We start from the raw sequence: 6398 nt of genomic DNA, 5'->3' as shown, positions 1-6398 counted from the left end.
AAGTCCAGTTCTAGTATAGCCTAGAAAAACATAGGGTGCCTAAAGGTATTCCTAGAAATAAATTCAAAACAGCAGCTCTGATGAGTAATTAAGGGTCCTGGAGGTTGGGAAGGTTGTTAAGTGAGAATGATTTGGGACCTTATAGGAATAATATTGATTTGGTAGATAGGAAGGTCAACCATGAATATGAGTCAACTACCCTTGTAAGGAAGGATAGAGCCTCAGGACATGCTTTAGTGATTGATCCTGGTTCTCATATGTTGTCCCAGTGGAGCATGGGTGTTTATTAGTCCATCTCATACCTTGAATTAACACTGAGTCTATACACAATGTATAGCAGGATGAGAAATAAGTGATGATTCTTTGAAATTAAATATAATTTAATGATAACAATTGAGCTCACTCCAAGACTCCAGTAGAAAGGTGCCATTGGCTTAGAACAAAAACAACTCTCTTTCCTTCATGCCGCATATGCAATCAGTTGCTGATAAACATCAGGAGCATGCCATTCATAGCTCACATCTCTCAGCCTGTCATCACTCTCCCCATACATTAGAAATACTCTGTGGACTCTGTTCTTACTTCCTTCTTGATCTAATAGATGAGCCCTTTGCCTTAGAAACCAGGCAACCACAACACTTTCTATAGTCTCTTTGACATGGCCTCACTCGTTTGTCATCTCCACTCCCACTGGAAATCAGGAATCCATTCTTGGCTCCTCACCCCTATTATCTTCTTTACCCCAACCCTGCAAGTGAACTCTTTGCCTGATATAGCCAGGATTCAGGCTATCTCAATATTCCTTCCATCTTTCTCTGTCATACCTTCATATCCTACCACCACCACCACCCCCCCCCCCTACACACACACACACACATTTTTAGCATTCCTTTATGTATTGTCTTCCCTCGTTTGCTTGCTTTTGTATTTTCAATACATAGAACAAAACTAGAAAATAATAAGCACTTAAGAAATTCTCTCCCACCTATCTAATTTGTGGGGTCTTTGTGAAGACCCAACACAAATTCATCATTACAAACTAAGTGCAAAGGGGAAAGGAAAGCTAAGGTTTTTTTTTTTTTTTTTTCATTCACTGTAACTCTCCACTCATTTCACACTCCCCCAAAATTAAAGATTATGGGAGGAACAAGCCCAGTTCTCCATAATCCCTGACCAATGAGAGCCTCCCCTAGCATTTAGACAATAGGTTAAGTTCATTACAAAAGCTATACTCAAGTGGAAAGCAAAAACAGCAATTACAAAGCTTTTCTCCAAAAAATAAAAATAAAGTAAAATTTTAAAACCTGAGATGCATTCTCCCACAAATATACAGAGAGGTATTGAAGTATAGTGATCACAAACATAACAGTATACCTCTAGTGAGGAACAAGTGGAAGGAACACGCATGGTTGAAGCAACTCACAACTCCACAACTTCAAGCTTAAATGATATTTTCTTTTCTTTTTTTTTTTAAAAGGGTCAGTCATGGTGCTGGTAACAGATGAGTCAATCTGATGTAATATAGCAATAATTTTGAGGTTCCCTGATTTTAGGGGGGCTTCTGTTCTCCCAATCTAAGAATAACAATCTGTCTGATTCTGAATAGACCACTCCTCCATGCATTGCTAACTGATAATCTATTCAATGAGAAGGAAATTCCAGATACTACTACCTGGCCCTGATCCTACTTATGGACCATAGAATTAGCACGTCAATGATAGAAAGCTTGTTAAAGCTGTCTCCTCTCAGCACTTTGCTAATTTCTTTTGGAATTTAGCCCTCTCCAATTGGTGTTACAATTACAATAAAACTTTGCCCTTTGATCAGGAAATGGGTTCAAACCTGCAAATTCTTTTGAGACACCTCACAATGCTGGTCTATGACCCCAAATTTTTGGGTTCCCCTTCATAACCTCAGCAAATTTATTGGAATGGGCAGGTAATATGGCCTCAGCTGCCAGGACAAATTCTCTGGGTTTTTCAAAGGATGCATCTTCTACAGCTGGGCCTTAAAGCATTATTTACAACCGAAGAGGCCTTCCTTTGCAATGTTCCAGGTTCTATGCACTGTGGATACAGATAGAAAAGTGAAACTGTTCCCTGCCCTAAAAGAGTTTATATTTTAATGGAGGAAGTGACTTGCATCTCTTTAAATAGAATGTATGTTGAACAGAAATATGTTTTAAAAAGACAAATAAAAAATTGTTTTGGGAGGAACTGCATTAACAAGCAGGGTAGGGAAGACCAGAAAAAACTCCATGCAAAAGGTGGTATGAGTCTTAAAGAAAACTTGGGATTTAGAGAAATGGATGTAAGGAAGGAGTGCATCCCAGAAATTTTTGTTGTTCATTTTTTAATATATTTCAATTATGTCCAATTTTTCACTTGAAAGAGCCATTTAAGGTTTTCTTGACAAAGACACCAAAGTATTTTGCCTTTTCCTTCTCTAGCTCACTATATGATGAGAAGTTTAAGGCAAACAAAGTTGGACTTGCTCCCCCGCCTCCCATATAGCTAGTAAGTGCCTGAGGGCTAGATTTGAATTCATAAATAGGAGTCTTCCTGATTCCAAATTCAGTGCTCCCTATCCACTGTGGCCGGGAAGAAAATATCTTGGAGGTAAATAGAGATTCAATACTACATATGCATAATAATGCGTAGGGCAATATGGCTGGATTGCAGAGTTTGAGGAAAGGAGCAAAGCATAAGATGACCAAGAAAATTGAAAAGGGCCATTTTATGAAAGTATCTCAATGTCAAAAAGAGTTTTATATTGATTCCAAGAGCAATATAGGAAATCCCTGGAGTTTATTAAGCAGAAAGGAAGTGACCTGATCAGAAAAATAAGAAAATCAATTTGGTGGCTATGTGGAAGACAGATTGTAGTTGGACTACTGGTGATAAGGAGAATAAGTAGAAATTACAGCTGCATCAGTCCAAGTAAAAGTGATAAGGAGATGAACTAGGGTGGTGACTGTTAATGGAGAAGAAAAACCATAAGTGAAAGATGTTGATAGCTCTGTTGCACGTAATCACATATTACCTTCTGTATAACTTTTCCCTACTATAGCTTTTTCCTCGGTTGTGTAATCTTGTTTAATGGCAGAACCCATATCAGTTATATGCCTTGTTTGCCTAGTGTTTTTGAAATTATAAAAACTCAGCTTGACCCCAAGAAGAAATTTGAGAAAGAACTACAATTACAAATTTTGGAGAGATTACAGGGGAAAATAGTCATATTTCTGCCCTGTTGCTGGCGCTATGAAATAGTCCTCATTTTGGAAACCAACTTGGAATTATGCCTCCAAAGTTATTAACCCTATTTATATACCTTTCTACCCTTACTTCTCTGACCTTATTCAGAATGAAGTAAGCATATTTTGACTTATTGTTGTGCTGATAAGGTTTATATTTAGGGAACCAAAATGAGATTAGGGTTTCTGGTGGTCAGGGAGTTAAATGGTAAAGTCTAGTGGCAGATTCAGGTGCAGGGAACCAAATGGAGAAGTTTGGCTCCCCTGCAACCCCTTGAATTTGGCACAAGGATAGAGAGTTTTGGGGACACCCTTCTGGTGGCGCAGAGGTTCTCTGTAAAAGAATTTACAGACCCAAAAACCTAGATTGATAAAAAGGGTTTATTATGGGGATTGGAAGTAAGGTTAGGGAAATAGGTGAGGATAAAGAGAAGATGGCACTGGAAAGAATATTACAGTGGACAGAGGCTCCTTAGCATCCCAAGCATGGCATAGCTGGCATGTTTGGAACCTCTGCAAAGAGAGGGTTTTACTATTTCTAGCCATATGAAAAGATGCTCCAAGTCATTATTAATCAGAGAAATGCAAATTAAGACAACCCTGAGATACCACTACACACCTGTCAGACTGGCTAGAATGACAGGGAAAGATAATGCAGAATGTTGGAGGGGATGTGTGAAAACAGGGACACTAATACATTGTTGGTGGAATTGTGAACACATCCAACCATTCTGGAAAACAATTTGGAACTATGCTCAAAAAGTTATCAAACTGTGCATATCCTTTGATCCAGCAGTGTTACTACTGGGCTTATATCCCAAAGAGATCATAAAGAAGGGAAAGGGATCTGTATGTGCACGAATGTTTGTGGCAGCCCTCTTTGTAGTGGCCAGAAACTGGAAACTGAATAGTTGACCATCAATTGGAAAATGGCTGAATAAATTGTGGTGTGTGAATATTATGGAATATTATTGTTCTGTAAGAAATGACCAGCACGATGATTTCAGAAAGGCCTGGAGAGACTTATATGAACTGATGCTGAGTGAAATGAGCAGGGCCAGGAGATCATTATATACTTCAACAACAATATTATATGATGATCAATTTTGATGGACCTGGCCATCCTCAGCAATGAAATGAACCAAATCAGTTCCAATGGAGCACTAATGAACTGAACCAGCTATGCCAGAGAAAGAACTCTGGGAGATGACTAAGAACAATTACATTGAACTCCCAATCCCTATATTTTTGCCTGCCTGCATTTTGGATTTCCTTCACAGGCTAATTGTACAATATTTCAGAATCCGATTCTTTTTGTACAGCAAAATAACGGTTTGGTCATGTATACTTATGTAATGTCGGAGAAACTGAGGCAGGAGAGAGATTAGAGAGGTTTAATATTTTATTAATGGGAGAGTAAGATTGACTGGATAGGACTCTCGTCTCAGATTATCCAGTCAGACAGAGATAAGTATACTGGGACCAAGGAATCCATATTGGTCCCAGGGCTGGAGGACCCAAAGAATCCATCGTCCAACATACAGCTGCCAGACGCCATTCTCCAGCAATGAATGGAGGAACCCCAACTTCTTAAATACCTTTTTGGAGACAAAGAAGAGAAAGGGAGGGAAAGTTTTTTTTATCAGGGAGGGGAAGCCATAAAACCTAAAAATTCCAGAGACAAAGATGTAAAGATATTGTGGGTTATCTTGGAATATTTTAAGGGATATTGTAAATCCCTAAAAGAGTCAGGAGATCTACTCTTTTATCTTGCTAATTCATAACCCGAGAGCGAATAATCCTTAGTTTTACTGGGTCAGAGACAGAACAGTTAAGGAAACTGAGACAGAGAAACTGAGTCAGGACAGTTAAAGAGAACTGTGGCATAACACTTATTGTGTATCTAATTTATACTTTAATATATTTAGCATCTACTGGTCATCCTGCCATCTAGGGGAGAGAGTGGGGGGAAGGAGGGGAAAAATTGGAACAAAAGGTTTGGCAATTGTCAATGCTGTAAAATTACCCATACATATAGCTTATAAATAAAAAGCTATGAGAAAGAGAGAGAGAGAGAGAGAGAGAGAGAGAGAGAGAGAGAGAGAGAGAGAGAGAGAGAGAGAGAGAGAGAGAGAGAGAGAGAGAGTTTTAGTTTGGCTCTTTTATATTGAATGTCTTAGTGGGGGCTGGGACAGCTCAAGTTGGCTAAGAGCTAGGGGAGTACAGCTTAAGTTTAATTGAACAGAAGATCTACATTTGAATAGGGCTGGAATTCTCTAGCTCAAAACTCATCAGCCCCATTCAGGTAAACCACTTTGATTCCCTGAGGTGATCCCTCACTGAGGCAGGGTTAAAGGAAATTTTCTCCTGCAAGGATTTTTAGAGTTTCAGGGTCCCCTCTTCAGTGCCACAGTTCCCTTTTAATTGTTCTGTTTCAGTTTCCTTAAATAGTTCTGCCTCAGTTTCCCTAAATAGTTCTGCCTCAGTTTCCCTGAATTGTCCTGCCTCAATTCCTCTGGTTACAACCCCCTTTTCTGCTCATTAGAACGGAGGTAATTAAGGCTGTGGAGATCTGGCATTCCAAAAGATAAAACTCCAGATGTCCTATCTCAGATACCTAATTGGTATCTCTGAATTTCAGACTTCCTCGATGTAGTTGGACACCTCTTAAGTCCTCCCAATTTGTAAGAATTTATGGTCCTACCCCCAACCTGTAAGAACCCGATTGATCCCTGCCTGGAGATTCCCACTCACCAGAGTATGGACTCCACTACAGGAGCTTAGAGTCATATATGTCATTGAGAGTTCACATTCTATGCTAGATGCTTTGGACATCAGCCTTGGGGGCATCATGCCCTCAGCATAATCTCTTCTCAGAAATTGAAATAAAATGTTAAACACTCTCTAATCTTTATCTTGCTTCAGTTTTTCCCGCAATAGATTATTTCCCTGTTTTCTAGGTATCAATTGTTTTGATTTGGTAACCAATATTTTTTAACGGAAGTATAAATAATACTTTTTTGTTCTCTACTTCCCCTCTCAATTTCCATATTTTGTCTTTTTTCTCTGTATTGAGTGTGAATTGAAACCTCTGAGTTGTTTTTATTTGATGATCATTTTTTTAAAAAAGCAAATACAATAAACT

This window comes from Antechinus flavipes, chromosome 1, assembly GCF_016432865.1.
Source record: "Antechinus flavipes isolate AdamAnt ecotype Samford, QLD, Australia chromosome 1, AdamAnt_v2, whole genome shotgun sequence".
Taxonomy (NCBI): domain Eukaryota; kingdom Metazoa; phylum Chordata; class Mammalia; order Dasyuromorphia; family Dasyuridae; genus Antechinus; species Antechinus flavipes.
The sequence above is the reverse complement of the archived record's forward strand: the minus strand, read 5'-3'. Positions refer to the sequence as shown.